The following is an 18,081-nucleotide window of genomic DNA, read 5'->3' as shown; positions in this document are numbered from 1 at the left end:
AAAGCAGCACTGAAGCCAATTCTAACAAAAGAAGCAAAACCTGCAGACATATCTCCACTGCTATGATGATCAATATCCCTTCACAATACACCTTTCAAGATCCATGGGTCCTATACATGTTTATCACCACATATGTCATCATCATCCAGTGCACTAAATTCCCCAACAGCATGGGTGTAACTGGACAATGGCTGAATTCTCAAATGAACACAGAAAAATGATAAAAGTCAAAAACACCATGTGACCCAGGAGCAAACACTTTTCACAAAAAAATCACTCCATATCACACCTCTCAGGCCTCATTCCCAAAGGAAATCTGAACACAACCTTCAAAAAACCTGCCTACATTTACAATTTTGCTAGATACTAAAAATCATCGACTCAGTAAAGATATTGGATTTATGGCTCATTACAATGATCTGTAATCCACGAACCTCCTCTTTATCCTATAACTGCAGGAGTATTAACTGACCACTTCACCTTGAATGATCTCTTGCAATATGTGTTAATTCCTGTTGTATCCTGGCAGCAGACAGTACAGTAGGTCTGCAAACCACAGTCATTGAACAACCGCTTCCGCTGCAACTCTGCTCGGCTGCTCTTGTCTCGCCATACCATGGCAAGTATTTTTTTTGCCTTCTTATCTGCGCTAGCCTCTGGGACGGAGATGCTAGTCTCCGCGTTGAAACATTTTCAGCTGTGGGAGGAAAAAAAGGGAGATTAAAACTGAAAAAGACACATTGGCCATTTAAAAGGAGGAGCTGATGTTTTCGGGTTAACATGCAACACAAACCCAACTAACCCCCCCACACATACCCAATTCTCTGGGATGATCACTTCATCCCTCCCCCCACCGTGTGGCTAACAGTGGGGATGATTTCTTTTCCGTCATAGGCAAACAGCCCAGCAGGAACGGCCACCTCTGATGTCCCCTTAATAAAATTCCCCTATTTCAACCAGGTGACCATGAATGAAATCACTCTCCTGAGGATAACACAGCAAGCTAAAGAACAGATGTTGCTTGAATGCCAGCAAACACCAGGACTGCACGCTGCCATGCTTTCTTATGTAATGATTCCAGACTACGTGCTACTGGCCTGCCGTGGTAAAGTGTCCTACCATGGAGGACGCAATAAGGCTGCCCTCCCCAGAAACCTTTTGCAAAGGCTTTGGAAGTACCTCCAGGACAGCTTCATTGAGCTATCCCTGGAGGATTTCCGCTCCATCTCCAGACACGTTAACAGACTTTTCCAGTAGCTGTACTGGCTGCGAATGCATCCCAAGTCTTCAGGGCAAATTAAACATTAAACACACTTGCTCTTAAACTGTGTATTATATTTACAAAGGTACCATAAGGCGAGGGAGGCAAACCATCACTCCGGTGCTGCACCTAAGACTTGCCAGTTCTATAAGGAGCTGGACGCTATCCTCGCTGGTGACCCCAGCTCAACTGCCAAGAGCCCCGTGGACACTTCGGTGGGCCTGGAGGCAGCGGAAAGAGGACCTAATCTGGAGGGTGAAGTCATTGATGAAGAGGTGGAGTTAGATGATGATATGGAACTCCCAGTGGGGCAGGCAGCCAGGAACTGTTCACCGCTATGGAGGTGTCTAGCTAGTCTCGGCAGCTGCTCTCTGGGGAACAAGAAGCAGGAGAGGAGATGCCTGGTAAGTGGCTGTGGTTTACGTAGTGCCGAGGTGCTTTCAGGTATAGAAATGAACATGGCTGGCTGTGTTTCTGTGTGCTGGACATTCCCCTGTGTAGCTAATCAGTATGGTGGAACAGGGTGTTGATGCATACAGAGATCTCATGGGAATCCTCCAGAGAGATCTCCAGGAAAGTTTCCTGGAGGTACTCGGAAATCCTCTGCCGAAGGTTCCTTGGCAGAGCTGCTTTGTTCCTTCTCCCATTGTAGGAAATTTTCCTCGCGCCGTTCAGCAATCACTTGTGCAGGTAACAAAGCGGCACACAGGCGAGCAGCATAGGGACCAGGGCGGAAGCCACAAGAGTGTAGTAGATGTACCTTCGCTTCCCTGCTTACCCTTAAGCAGTGAGATATCTGCTGCAATGACCCCTGCCTGTGGAAAAGTGTGGGAGAATTTTAGAATTTTTTCCCTAGTGGGCTGTACCGCAACCCTTGCAGAGTACTCTTTTCCCCATGTAGAGCGCCCTCATCCCCAGCCACCACTCACCATGCTTTGGGTGTTCGCAGAAATGTGTGCTTGCCAAAGGTCAGTGAGAAAGTGATAGTTATGTTACAAAAGGTGTACTTTGCTGAAATGTTTCAATGTTGTGCATGAACTTAATCATGCTTCTGTGCATTGTTCCTTCTACTTCGGCAGATGTGGCTTTCAGGAACACCCCACACACACCAGCCAAACGTCTCCACCAGATAAGAAAGTGTCCAAGACACAGCAAAGAAGACATGTTCCGGGAGGTACTGCACTTCTCCAGTGCAGAGAAAAGGAAACATAAGGAGCGGAGGGAAGCCGAAAGTCAGAACAGAAAAGAAAATCAGGAGTTTAAGGACGCTACTGAGTGGATGATTAAAGTCATGGGGGAGCAAAAGCAGATGCTGAAGTCCGTAATAATACTGCAGACTGAGCAAATGCGTCCCCATCCTTCCCTGCAGCACATTCAGAACTCTTTTCCATGCCTCTCCAAACTCCGCCCGCACTGTGCTTTCCACTTTCCGGGACTTCTTGGTTTCCCCTTCACTCCACCCCCTCAGACAACTTTCAAAATGATAGCTGGACCTACACACAGCTCTGAAAGTCTGCTCTTCCCTGGTACCTCCTTTCCCACCAAGCATATTTGGGGGGGGGGGGGGGGAGTTTCTTGTGCAATAAAAATAAAGTTTTTGAATGGTAACATCTTTATTTGTGTCTTACAAATTGAGATAGCAGGCACTACCAATACATACACAGGCAGTTTAATCATCTGCTTATGGGAATGTAAGGCCCAAAACGTCGTCATTGCTCCCTAGGAAAACTATATGTAATGTAACATTGCAGCACCCATCACAGAGATAAACATTACTGGTTCTCATTTTCAGAGTGTTGCCTCAAAGCCTCCCTGATTCAAATTGCCCCCCTCTGGGCCCCTCTGATAGCCCTGGTATCTGGCTGCTCTAAATCAGCAGCCAAGCAGTCTGTCTCAACACTCCACCCCTGAGTAAACCTTTCACCCTTAGCTTCACAAAAATTATGCAACATACAGTACACGGGCTATGACCATGGGAATATTATCCTCACTGAGGTCTAACCTGCCACAAAGGCATTTCCAGCATGCCTTTAATCTGCCAAAGGCACATTCCACTGCCATGCGGCATCTACCAAGCCTGTTGTTGAACTGCTCCTTACTGCCATCCAGGTTTCCCATGTAAAGTTTCATGAGCCACAGCTGTAAGGGGTATGCCGGGTTTCCCAGGATCATTGTGGCCATTTCAACATCCCCCACTGTAATCTTGTGATCTGGAAAGAAAATCCCCACTTGCAGCTTTCTATACAGTACGGTGTTCCTGAAGATGTGTGCGTCATGCACCTTCCCAGACCATCCCACGTTGATGTCAATGAAACGGCCACAGTGATCCACAAACACCTGCCACACCATGGAGAAGTATCCTTTTCTATTGGTGTACTCCGTCGCAAGGTGGTCTGGTGCCAAAATTGAAATGTGTGTGCCACCTATCACCCCTCCACAGTTAGGGAAACCCATTTCTGCAAAGTCGTCCACTATTTCACGCACATTTCACAGAGAAATGGTCTATCGTCACAGGATGCGATTAATTGCCCTGCATGCTTGCATTAATGCAGCCCCAATGGTTGACTTGGCACCTAACCAGTAGAAGTCTGGAGTTGCCAGCTTCCACACAGCGATTGTCACACACTTTTCTACCAATCGGGTAGCTCTCATTCTGGTGTCCTTGCGCCGCAGTGTTGGGGTAAGCTCCATGCACAGTTCCAGGAAGGTGGCTTTCCGCATCCAAAAGTTCTGTAGCCACTGCTCATTATCCCACACTTGCATGATGATACGATCCCATCATTAATGCTGTTTCCTGAACCCAAAAGCAACGGTCTACCCTCTGCAGCTGTCCTGCGAATGCCAAAAGCAATCTAAAGTTGCTCCTATCCATATCAAACAGCATGTCAGGCAATTGGGAGTCGTCTTCAGTTAGGAACTTTGCAATTAACTGCACTGTCATCCACAATGTCTTCATGACAGTTGGCAGAGCATAGGAGAGCAGTGTGGGATCCATCCCTTCTCACAAAGATTCCAGGGTGCACAGCAAACTAGGGCAGTTGAAAAATGCCATGAAAGAAAGCCAGAAGCCCATGAATGTTGGGACAGAAAGGAATGCATCGTGGGACATTGAGCCCAGTCCCAAGATGTGCCACAATCTGCTCTGCCTTCCCACAAGACCTAGCAGCAGAAGGTGTCAAGCTGGACTGTAGGATAGGTACCCACAATGCACTACTCACCCTGTCGATGCTAAGTGCCCCAAGTGTGGATGCGCTCTGTTGACAGAGTGAGTGAGTGCTTATTATAGCACTTTGAGTGTAGACATAACTTTTGTGGACAAAATTGTGTAATGTAGACAAAGCCTAACACTCTACTTTTGACATGACTTGAAAAAAAAAAAATCTTACCAGCAATACCGTTATCTGTGCTCTTCAGAAACATTTAAACCTTTCATACTAAATATCAAGCCGTTCCTTTTGATTGAAATTCTGGCAAATAGGGAAATTAGCATAATCCACTCCCCCAGTACAAATAGGCACATAGTGACTGTTCAAGTGATGTTAATATGTGACCATATTCTGGTTGAGACCAGCCATACATGTTGTCCCATCATCCTTTCTATTCTTGCTACAAGTAAAAATAACATGGGGAGGGACGGGGGAGGAGTAGGAAGCTGTAAGCACAGACCATTGCTCAATGTAAATGTAATGCTGGCAGACCCTGATTGTCGTCGGGCAGGATCAAACCTGGGATTTCTGGAGCTTAGTGCATGAGCCTCTATCGCATGAGATAAAAACCAACTGGCTCTTAGCTAAGGCTATACAGCAGACTCATTTTATCTCTCTCTCTCTCTCTCTAAGTGGTCTCAGTGCCACTAGATGGGACAGAACACTACACGCTGGAGGTGTGTGGGTTACATAAAGAGCTACATGTGTGTATGAATGTTAAAGATGTTTGGGAAAATGTTAATGAAATATTTTTTCATTGGAATGTGAAGTTCATGGAAATCTAAACAGTTTGTTTTTTTGAAGTTCCAATAGAACTCTGCCTGATTTTCTGTCAACTTGCCTGCCCACCTGGCTCCCTGCCAGCACACCTGCTAGACTGCTTTGGAGTCAGGGCCCCAGGGCTTCCCTCATCCCTGAATCTAATTCAGTTAGTGACAGATAATGCTTGGAAGTAAGGAACTCCAGGGTCATGGCTCATTACCTTTCACAGGTTTCAGAGTAGCAGCCGTGTTAGTCTGTATTCGCAAAAAGAATGAGGAGTACTTGTGGCACCTTAGAGACTAACGAATTTATTTGAGCATAAGTTTTCCATGAGCTACAGCTCACTTCATCGGATGCATTCAGTCATTGGTTTTCATTCTGAATCTGAACAAAAGCATTCAGTCGCTGGTTTTCATTCTGAATCTGAACAAAAGCAAATGTTGAAATATCAAAATCCTCCATAAAATGGGATTACCTTTCTCTGCACAGCTCTAATGAAAAATGTGGATCACACCTACTCATGGTCATGCCTCATTGCACCCTTCCACGATATTTGCTGTGGACCTAATTGCTCTATCATTTTCTAGAGGAGGTAGAATCAGGACACCTAGCTTCTGCTGCATGCCCGAGTGTTGTCTTCTGATCTTCTGCCATGCATGGCCTACCGGAATTTGGCTTATTACTTTCAAGCTTTCAAAGTTGTTTCATGACCAACATACAACTGATTCTCTTTTTAAATATAAGTAGAGTCACTTGAATACCTGGATTTTCAGACAGCTTAGTTGTGCAACTGCATACATAAAATGTGTGCAAACTTTGTGAATTCAGGTGCAAATTGATAATTGAGCATGAATACATATAATTAGCTGTTTATACACTCAGCTACCCTATTTTCACCTGTAGTCATATAATTGGACATGCAAATTGCACATACATTTTGTGCCATTAAACTGTAAGAAAAACAAGGACTGTCAGTCTCTCCCTGCTGTTGGGTGCCTTCTGAAATCTGTGTGTCTTTTGACAAAAATGCTTTTTGAAATTGTATCAATTTAATGTACATCTCCACAGATAGATAAACCCTCCATGTGTACAAAATACATGAATGCTTAATTGGAAGTAGATTTTGTTTTGGAAATTGGAGGCCATGGGAGCGTAGATGGTTCAAGTGACTGGTAACAAGATACAGAGCAGGTTTCCCATAAAATTTTATGGGATTAGACAGGACTAGTACAAGTAACTAGTAGGAAAAAAATAGTTATTGGTGAAACTGAAATGTTGCCACAATAATTATACTTCATAATAAAATAAACACAAATCCTGATTGTACCATTGTATTCCAGGATTATTTGAGGGAAATACATCTATATTTTTATAAAATATGAAAAGCATCACAATTACAGAACACAAAAGTATGATGGGAGATAATGAGCAGCCTGAAAATGGAACAATAAAGAGATATATGTGAAAAGTTAAAAAATATAAGGGACCTAGTTCCAAACTTCACCTTAACACTGTCTCTAATTTTGTACCCACAATTATGTGCAGGCATAATTACTTTCCTTTAAATGTTTAAATCTTGATTTTTCCAGGAATTCAGGTACTTAGAATTCCAAGTAACAGTAATAATAAAATAACGAATTGCCAGCTCCTGTGGGCATGCTCTATAATAGGCGCACACAGCATGTAGGTACCAGATCTGCAAAGCATTTAAGCACATGCTACAGTCTATCCCTATTCAGCAAACCCTTAAATATGTGCCTAAGTCCCACTGAAATCAATAGATTTGAACATGTGCTAAAGTGCTTTACTGAACAGGGATGGGGCCATAGTGCTTATTTATATGTTGGCTTTGTGTGGTTTTATCGGCTGCTCCAAACCAATGTAACTGAGAATTCTTCTAGAGTCTGATGCTAGACATGCCAGTGAGGGCAGGACTGTGGGCAAGGCAGTCAAGATGGCTTTGACGTAGAGATTTTTAATTCAGTCCACAGCTGCAGTGATTTCTGATGTTTTTTTCACGTCAGTTGGTCTCAGAATCATAATTTGAAAGGATTCTGTAGTGAGTCATGTAGCTCATCTTCCCTGCATTGTGTCAAGAGCACAAAGCATAATGACATCCATCCCTAACAGGTGACTGCCTAGTCCAGTCCTGAATTTTCTAGGAATGATAATTCTCCCACCTCCCTTTTTGGGGAACCCCAGATTTTCAATAAAATGCATTGTAAACATGCTGTGAAATCTATTGCATAAAGCAATCGTTTTCAACCTTTTTTTCATTTGCAGACCCATAAAAAATTTCAACTGGAGATGTGGACCCCTTTGAAAATCTTAGACAGTCTGCAGACACCCAGGGGTCTGCGAAACACAGCTTGAAAACCACTGGCCTACAGCATATGAACAGAAAGAGTGAACATCTAGTGTCATTCAATTAAATTAGCCACATATAGGCATTGAAACATAACCCATTTTCAAACTTGTTTTCCTGGATATTAAAACAGCCAAAAACAAGAAAAGACGAAACCAAATTGATGGCTACAGTGTGTGTGTGGTTTGTCTTTTTTTAACTCCTTTGGGATTATTTGCTCTGTTTGAACTCTGTTTTGATTTTAGGTTTCTTTCAACCTCTGGCAAGTGGATTACAATATCTTTTTTGGGGTTTCATATGCACAGGACTCTTTCAGTAGTGAAAAAAGGAAGGTGCTTCTCTTTCTAATTTAGATGCTTTTTTACTAAAATTCTCGAGAGAAAGCTCCCTACATTTAAAAGTAGTTACCATGCTTTGCTTTTTAGATATGTTTTACTTTGGTGTTTTCAATCTTTATTTAATAAAGAACACCACACACACAGAGTTCATTAGTAAATCAGACCATTGCTACTGTTTACTTTTTTCTCTTACACTGTAATTCATAGACTGTCTTGGATTGTGACAGGGTATATTATTCATGTGGATCCCAGAACTATGAGGAAGGAGGCTGGGCCAGCATGCCCCAAGGTTTCAGTATAAGGCTATATGCCAGCAGGCAAAGGTTAATGGACAAGGACCAAAGTCAGCTGGAGCCCATTAACACTTGCCTTCCAGCATATGGTTCTAGTCTGGAAGGGGGTTTCTTAGCCAGGCTTCTTTCCTGAGGATCCCAGGCCCCAAGCTGATAATATAACTTGTTACATGGCCCAAAATAAACACATTTTTATTTAGAGATTTTTCATGAGAATATCAATTATATATAGGAATATTTTTCCATTCATGAAATGTAACTGTGATTTTATTTTATTTATTCTTTTCTGGCTGTGCCAGTGTTTTGACCAATCAGTCGTCAGTGGATGACTTATTCAAATGAAATAAGGAACAAAATATTTCTCTGTTTTCCCTACTCTTCTGAACAGCTTTCAGCAGATTGAGAGACTCCATAATGCGTTTGGAAATCTGTTTGTTTTAAAAAATGATACCAAATGTTCTGTACTGTACTCAATAACTTATGTTAACAGATACAAAGAAATGGATGAGCATATCAACTAAATTATATATTTTTATTAAAGCCTAGATTTTCCCCTTGTCTAAAATGCATTTGTAGAATACCAGCTAAATAATCCTCACGCTGGGCTTTTACTTGAACATAGTAATCATTCACATTTTGTTTTTGTTTAAGATGGTACCAAAAAGGCTGTGCCAAAATTTTCAGCTTGGATGTTTAAAGTAAGGACACCTAAATCCACACTTAGGCACCTAAGTCATTTGCCTGATTTTCAGAGATGATGGGCACTTACAGGTCTCAAACAGAAATAATTGATTTAAATACCCAATTGATGACGACTTTGTCATTGGTCTAGAAAACACTCCAGGAACAGAAAAGCTCCTAAGTAAAGTTCTATTAAATGCAACTTTTGTTCTGTATTTTACTGCAAAGACATCAGTCCTTGCCTGTCTCAAATCCCAACTACAATGAAGAAAGTTGACCCCAGTTACATGCTTAACCTCTGGGCCCTGGTGTAGTCGTGCCTCTCACCTCCAGAGTGCCTTCTAGCGTCCAGGTGTGGTGTTTCAGGGATTTTCTCAGACTAGTGGCCCTTTTATAATTCTGGTACCATAACAGTCTGCCATTGATTGTGGTCAAGCTCTCCAGCTAGGATAGTCTCTGTTCATTCTCCTTTCAGGGTTAACACAAAAATCTAAAAAAATAAGGAAACCAAAAGTCAAATATTCTTTTAAATCCAGCCTTCAACCCCCATATGGGGGTCACAGTTCTCAGCCTCTTCCACTTCTGGTGCTCAGCCCTTCCCTATTGATCTGGGGGAGGGCAGACCTTTGATTTCTCCGCCACTTTACTAAGCTGCTCCAACCTTCATCCTACATGTCAATGTCTTCGCTAGGTGTCTGGAATCTGCTATCTCCACCTGGATCTGTCGTGCCACACAGTTTCTCCCTACCAGCTATGAAGGTGCTTTCTCAAAGACCACTGCCAACCCTTTTCTGCAGCATTTCAGCTATATTGTGAGCAGTCCCTCAGTCTCTGGCCTTTAGAGCAGTTGCTAGCTCCCTCCTCTAGACAGGAGTTTCCCCTCAGCCTTCTCTCTGGGGATGACAGTTGTGTTCCATGCAATCTCCAGCAATATCTCCCTCCTCCAGTCAGGAGTTCCTCCTCAGCCTGGGGTCTGTGTCTCAGATCTCTAGCCTTGGAATAGTCAGTTTGGATATGTCTACATTGCAATAAAACATCCGGGGCTAGCCCACATCAGCTGATTCGGGCTTGTGGGGCTTGGGCTGCAGGGCTATACAACTGCAGTATAGACATCTGGGATTGGGCTGAAGGCCAGCCTCTGGGACCCCAGGAGGAGGGAGAGTCCCAGAGCCTGTGCTCTATCTGAAGCCCGAACATATACACTGCTGACATGGCGCAGCTGTGGATATTTTATTGCAGGGTAGACATACCCTTACAAGGCTTTCACCATTTCCCTTCAGATGAGCACTTTCCAATCTGGAGGGTTCAGTACGCCAGCCTTCTCCTGTCAGTGTCTGCCTGCTGTGAGGGAAGAGATGCTGGTCCCCTTCTCCCAACTCCTTCCCAGTTGATTGGGTGAGAGATGAGTCTTGCCCTGCCCTCTCAGCAAGGCTTCAGTTCCTTAAAAGGTACAGGATTCCTTCCCCAAGCACCATTCATTCCCAGGACCATTAGGTCTCTCTCTGTATCTACTGGACCCTTTCAAACGCCTAAAAGGAGTCATTCCAGGTGGTGCTATAGCCCTCCATGGCAGACTACCCATCACACTTTTCTTCTGTTCATTGCAGAAGGAGAGAGTTTAGAGTCTGGGACTTCCTAGACGGTGGTATTACAGACACAATGACCAGATTCAGGCCCGGTGTAAGCAGGTGTGACTCCATTAAAACAAGGCCTGAATCTGACCCAGTATCCCTTTCTGGACAATAGACTATGGAAAGACATTATATAGGCCAACAGGTTGAGCATATTTATAGAACACTATATTTAAAATTGGTCAAATTATGCAAAGGGAAATACTTGTAAAAATTACAGTAACTAAAATAAGAGAAAATACAATTAACATTTTGATTGGTCTAGGAGAGCATTTATACCGTTGAAGGCATATGTGTAATAATTTACAGAAATAGTTTGAATCACATCATCTTTGCCACTGAACATATTCAGATGCCTGTCTGCAAGTTCTCCCTCTCCCTGGCTCAAAGCAAGATTGAAAATCCTGATTTGACATCAAAGACAAGGCTCTTCTGTAAATTAGTCATTTTGATTGGACTATTCATGGTTGCCAAGGGAACCCTTTTTCCTCAATGTTTACCTAATATAAAGAATAACACAATGGGGATATTTTCCAATTGTCCTGGAGACCTTCCTAAAGGGTGTGCACAGAATGCCCTGGGCATTCACACAAATGGTCCTGCTGGCTGAAAAGTTTATAGTTTTCAGTACCTTACCAGAACATTCAAATGAATGCTGAACCCCAGGAAACAGCACTGGATTTCTGAAAGCAGAATGTTTCTTTCAGGTGAGACACTGATTTCAAAGAGAAGGGCTTTGTGGGGGGTCAGCCAACCTGACTCTGCAATGGAGAATATTGCAAAGAATCCTTTAATCTGCCTCTGGACTGAGTTTCAAATACTGTTTCATGATATATAATAAATGTGAAATTCACATTTCATGTTACTGATTTTTTTTTAAATGCTGAAACCTTATTATGAATCATCATAATATTCCGGAGCAACATTTTTTAAATTATAAGGGGGTAGCCGTGTTAGTCTCATTGGTTTTGTGGATACAGGAGTCCAGTGGCACCTTAAAGACTAAGAGATTTATTTGAGCATAACCTTTTGTGGGTAAAAACCTCACTTCTTCAGATGCATGGAGTGAAAGTTACAAATGCAGACATAAATTTACTGACACATGAAGAGAAGGGAGTTACCTCGAAGGTACCTCCCTTCTCTTCATGTGTCAGTATATTTATGTCTGCATTTGTAACTTTCACTCCATGCATCTGAAGAAGTGAGGTTTTTACCCACAAAAGGTTATGCTCAAATAAATCTCTTAGTCTTTAAGGTGCCACCGGACTCCTTGTTATTTTTTAAAGTAGTTGCTTAAGTTAAAGTAAACATTGCTTTTTTGACAGACATTATGGTATTTAAAACAAAACTGACTGTCAGCTATATTTGCTACCTGGCACACTTTGCCCACCACTCCAATATTTTAAATTAAAATAAAAAGTTGTAAGTCATGAGAGCAGGCCACAACATACCACATTTCTTGTGCACCCAGCACTCATTTTTTCACATGGGGGTATGAGGAAAGCAAGATTGGACCAAGACTAATTAGCCTTTATTTTATTTAAATTAGTGATGCAAAGGGAAGCCTGGTATCTAATGGCTGTGTTCTACACTGCTGCCTGGGGAACCCAGATTTCACTGGCATTCCTGGTCTTTCATTTTCCAGATGGCAGGGACTGGGAGTACTGCAGAACTAGTATGCTCACCCCCTGAACCAAGGGAGTATTTCAGGTTATTTCACATCAACTCCACATGTTTTGGGGCTTTTAAAATAATGATAATAATTATTATTACATAAGTGCCCAGGGCCTTAGATGAGTTCAGGGCCCCAATTAGGCCATGTGCTGACCATGCTCAGAGTAAGAAAGTCCCGGCCTTTAGAGTTAAAACAAAAACTATATGACAAGACAAAAGAAAAAAGTGTCATTATCTCCATCTTACAGATGAGGGACTGAGACACAGAGATTACGTGACTTGGCTGAGGTCACACAGGAAATCAATAGCAGCGCAAGGAACTGAACCCAGATCACCTGAGTCCAAACCCTGTGCCACAAGCACAAAACAAATCTTTCTTTCAAGGGGATCCAGCCCAATATTCCCTAGCCTGAAGGAAAGGTATATAAAATTAGTATGGGCCACATATACCAAGGCCCTTCTTAACCACATCCATAATATTTGCACATGCAGCTATTTGCGAACTAACACATCATTTGTTTGTACAACATGCACTCTTGTATTGACCAGTTTCAAATTATTCAAATCAAGGAGCTACATATAGTGGCTTGCTCACTTAGATAATTTGAGAATCTGGCCAATGTAGTATACACGTGCTGGCAGAGTAGTGCTGTAGATGATTAAGACTCAGAGAAATAAGCCTGCTGCTTTGATATTTTTAGAGTGTGCCATTTAACCACGATATAGTACTCTATTTTTGAAACCTTTTTTTCCTGACAAACCCTGCAAAGAATAACTCTGGGTTGTTAGTTTAGAAGAGCTCTTAAGCAGTAATGCAGGTGACATATTTTAACATGCTACAGGAGCCCTTTGAAAGACTTAATTCTGTTCCTTTCAATCTATTCTAGTGATTAAGCAAGAGACTGGGAGAGCTGCATTCTATTCTCTTCTCTGCCAGTGATTCTGTAAATGGGAAATTTTCTAACCACTTTTTGGTCATCTGAGTTTTCTGAAAATCTCATCATATGTTAAGGTACAGGAGGCATCCGGATTCTTAAACATCAGCTGGGTAGCCATCCACTGGCATTTTCAGAGCCCCTCCCCTCAGTGCATCCATGCCATTCTCTGAACACTATTTTGTCTCTGGGCAAAGTGCTCCAGGCTAGAGTACTCAGACAACTTCCTTGTTTGTGCCTAGCCATAAGCTTTGAAAATTGCCTCGCTAGTCAGCTTCCTCTTATATTTACAGGTGGACAGTCAAATGGTTGTTTGCACCCAAAGAAGTTTTTAAAAAGGTAGGTGTAACCCTATGCTTTTGGCTCTCCCATCATCGGCTTGAAATACTTTGACAGACTTGGATAAATGCACAAGATAGGTACAGAGTATTATCAATAAATATTAATCATGATGCAAGTAAAATTGACATTGTAGGTGTTTGTGTCAATTTCAAGTTTTAGGTGGGCGATTCCAACTAATCACCTTTGAAGGTATTTCTCCATAGGACATTCGGATGACTGTGTCTGTTGGAGACATGTTACTGGTAAGGAATGTCCCCAGAATAACAAGCAGGATTCATCTACTTTGTAGTCAAATGGTGGTTTGGAATTAAGCTTTTAATTTTAACAGTTCCTTTTGAGGACTTTAAGATTACAGAAAATGTTTTATAGAATCATAGAAATGTAGGACTTCAAGGGACCCCAACAGATCATCCAGTCTAGTCCCCTGCACTGAGGCAGAACTAAATAATTACCTAGACCTAAATATTGTCTAACCTGTTCTTAAAAACCTCCAAATGATGGAGACTCCACAACCTCCCCAGAAAATTTGTTCCAGTGTTTAACTATCCTTACAGTTGGGAAATTTTTCCTAATGTCTAACCTAAATCTCCCTTGCTGCAATTTAAGCCCATTACTTCTTGCCCAGTCCTCAGTGAATAAGGAAACCAATTTATCAACCTCCTCTTTATAGCAACCTTTTACATACTGGAAGAGTGTTATGTCTCCCCCGCCCCATCTTCTCTTCTCTAGACTAACCAACCCCATTTTTTCCCCCCCAATTTTTCCCTGTAGACCATGTTTTCTAGACTTTAATCATTTTTGTTGCTCTCCTCTGAACTTTCTCCAATTTGTCTACATCTTTCCCAAAGTGTGGTACCCAGAACTGGACACGATACTCCAGCTGAGGCCTTATCATTACTGAGTAGAGTGAAAGAATTATTTCTCATGTCTTGTTTACAATGGATCCCAGAATGATCACTTTTTTCTTTGCAACAGTAATAAGTTGTTGACTCATATTTAGTTTGTGATTTACTATAACCCCAGATCCTCTTTCTGCAGTATTCCTTCCTCAGCAGTCATTTCCCATATGGTATTTGTGCAATCGATTATTCCTTCCTAAGTGTAGTACTTTGCATTTGCCCTTATTTGTGATGATATATTTACAACTTTTAAACTGAAGCAGAAGATTTTTATTAGACTTCTAAAAACTTTATCCAATAGTTTTCCCCCTCAAGATTTGTTTAAAAGTTTGGAAGCAAATTAGTGTGAGCTAAGTTTGCTCCAGTTAACTTTCAGGGCTGAGAGAAGTAAGTTGAACAGTCAAATTCACATAGACTTTACACCATATTAAACAGACATCAATCCTGGTAGTAGGTCCTTGAGGCGGAAAGTGTGACAGATGGGAAGTTGTAGAGGAGCAAAATTATCAAAACATCTCTTTTTCCTGGGGTAGGGGTGGCCATGGGCCAGTGCTACCCAAATAATGGGTGGCAACTGCTAGGAAGAGGCTCATTACCAAAGCATCTTGGATGTGCTGATTTAAGGTCTGATCGAGTGATTACTGAAGTGAAAGGAAAGACTGCCACTGATTTCCATGGTCATTGGGTCAGGCCCTTAGAGCACTCCTCAGCAGCCTCTATTTGTCGGATCCCCAGCTACAAACTAGATCTGCCCAGACAGAAAGAAAACCCCAAGAAATAGCGGTAATGGAAGCAACACTACTTGCTCTCCCTCTTGATGACTGCCCCTGGGATGAAGGGGCCTAACTGTTATAAGGAGACAGTGTACATATCCATGTGCTACCATTAGTAAGACTGGCCCTTCAGGTTTAATGTCTGTGGGCCAAACGTCTTAACTATGCACACCAGAAACGTGCAGGAAAACTTAATGCTGTTGCTGCAGCTCACAGCACAAGGCATCTGCCTCAATCCTGTTTCCACAACTCAGAAGCACTCAGCACCTTTCAGGATCGTGCGCTATATGAATACTGTATGGCTATATGACAACTGCCTTTTATATATTTTACGCACACACAGACACACCCCCGCATTTACCTCTGTAGGATTTGATCCCTCACCAGTGAAATAAAAGGGAGTTTTGACTTCAGTAAGAGCAGGAGCAGGCCCTATGTCCTCTAGTCTAAGAGGCTAGATTCCAAGTGGTAGATTCTATTGATGTGCATATCATTAAACAGCATTTCGGCCACATCTACACTATGAGCTGGGGTGTGATTCCCAGCTCGTGTACATATAATTGTGTTAGATCTCACTGAGCTAGCTCAAGTATAAATGATAGCATAGCCACAATAGCATGGGCAGCGGCACTGGCAGCATGGCAAGTATGTACCCATCAGTTTCAAGGCAGGTTGTACTCAGCACGGCTAAGCTATGCCATTGTTGTTACTGCTTATTCTACTGTGGTTATATTACTATTTATACTTGCACCAGCTCAATGAGAGCTAATAGAAGTATGAGTAGGTGAGCTGGGAATCACACCCCTAGTGTAGCATAGCTGTACTCTCAGTGCGTGCTACACTGCCTGTCTGTTGGATCTCTATTTATAAAAGTTTACATGTTGTTTTTCTTAATGTCAAAACTATTTATATTTTCATTCTAAAATGTACATTACAATTATAATGAAATAGTATCCCACTGGGGAAGTGCATCAAAAGATATATCAGAAATTAGTTGATCAATTTGCATTAACTTAGCATATTTCAAAATTTATCAGACTGACACTTTTCCATGGCTCAAAATAAAATTGGTGGGATTTTTTTAAAATGGAAAATCATATCCAGAGTTTCAGAATAAAACAATATCTGAATTTATGTGATTTTTTCCAAGATATTAAATGAACAGACAAACTAGAAAGACCATCTCCCTAATTTAGTTTTGTACAACTCCCTCCACTCCCATTTTTATGTATAGCCTGGCAAAAAAGTAGCAAAACTGGAAACAAATTACTCTTTTTAAAACAGATTATAAGGCTCTTTATATAAAAGGGGAGAAAGAATAATATTTTTCATCTCAAATACAGTTTAGTTTCACTATGATGCAATTGGAAGTAGACAATACAAACCACGAAATTGTAGTGTATTACAAGTGCTATCGTAACTTTAATTAGAAGACACATAATATGATACATAAATTAGGAAAACTTGGCAACTCATCAGAAAGGGCTGAAGCCAGCACTTAAACAAAACACTATCATAAAAATTGTAATTCTATATGCCTGAGTCTAGAAATACAATGGTGAATGAATATAGAGATAATAGCTGGCACTGATGAATGTTAACACTTTTTATGGATAGATTAAATTACAGTCATTTCAAATAATTTTTCCAACATTTTCAACTGAATTAAAAGAAAGAAAAAAGAAAGAGGATTGTGCGGTCATTTCCTTTCATCCAAAATGTAAGAAATTCTTAAATGTCTATCTTACATGCTACAAAAATATTAATGGCTCTCAGGCTAACCTTTGGGGAACTTGAATGAGGCATCAACATAGAAAAGGCATGTGGCACAGTGAAATATGTTGCTGAGTTTTTTACTCAAACTTGATCCATATGACACAGGAGAAAAAGAGAGTGCTTGTAACAAGGAGCTATTGATCCTTCTTGGGATCGTTAAGTGGGTTCTGCTGACTCACTGAGCCAGGTAGCTCATTACCCTACCAAGATATAAGAAGGAATGTGGCAGTAGTTCTTTAGTGAGAGGGGATCGAGAATAACAACTGAGTGAGCAGTCAAGTGGGAGAAATCTTTGTCTCAGTCAAGCCCAGGCAGAAGGATTGAGCTAAATTTTGTGATCTTATTTTTAATTTCTGTACTAATTAAATCAAATCAAACCCTGTGTAGGAGCGAGCTTGGACTCTACATGTTGTCTGAACTGTATTTGAGAGCAGGTTAGGAATGGTGCCTCTGAACAGTAGTCACCGGAGTCAGTAAATAGCCCTGCCATGCAGCAGGCCCATGATAGCCTTTGTTACCTTCTCCCACATTGGGTAATTGAGAGCAGGAAATGAATATCAGTTTCTTAACTACACACTTCATTGTTTCCCCTTTATTGAAGCACCTGGTCACAGTGCTAACCCTGCGAAGAAAAGCTTTTTAGCTGAAAGTGATTGCTGCTGCTACTGCACTCTAAGCTAAATAAAACTCCAGGGGACTCCCTTCCTCCCCCCACCCCTTTCAGAGAAATCCTTTGTGTTCCAAAGATGTGGATTCTGCTGGGAAACTAATAGAGAATTGTCAAGGTTCCTTCCCCACTCTGAACTCTAGGGTACAGATGTGGGGACCTGCATGAAAACCCCTTAAGCTTATATTTACCAGCTTAGGTTAAAACTTCCCAAAGGTGCAAACTATTTTACCTTTTGCCCTTGGACTTTATTGCTGCCACCACCAAGCGTCTAATAAATATATAACAGGGAAAGGGCCCGCTTGGAAACATCTTTCCCCCCGACAAATCCTCCCAAACCCTACACCCCCTTTCCTGGGGAAGGCTTGATAAAAATCCTCACCAATTTGCACAGGTGAACACAGACCCAAACCCTTGGATCTTAAGAACAATGAAAAAGCAATCAGGTTCTTAAAAAAAGAATTTTAATTAAAGAAAA

At 41.7% G+C, this 18,081-nt stretch overlaps 1 long non-coding RNA gene across 1 annotated transcript; it reads left to right on the top strand.

The window, feature by feature from the left end:
* Positions 1–424: 424 nt before the first annotated feature.
* On the top strand, positions 425–2,797 carry LOC144270167 (uncharacterized). Its single transcript, XR_013347116.1, has 3 exons — positions 425–619; positions 961–1,665; positions 2,341–2,797. It is a non-coding gene; the product is annotated as an uncharacterized LOC144270167 (long non-coding RNA).
* The last annotated feature ends 15,284 nt before the right edge of the window (positions 2,798–18,081 follow it).

This window comes from Eretmochelys imbricata, chromosome 9 (genome assembly GCF_965152235.1).
Source record: "Eretmochelys imbricata isolate rEreImb1 chromosome 9, rEreImb1.hap1, whole genome shotgun sequence".
Taxonomy (NCBI): Eukaryota; Metazoa; Chordata; order Testudines; family Cheloniidae; genus Eretmochelys; species Eretmochelys imbricata.
The sequence above is the reverse complement of the archived record's forward strand: the minus strand, read 5'-3'. Positions and strand labels throughout refer to the sequence as shown.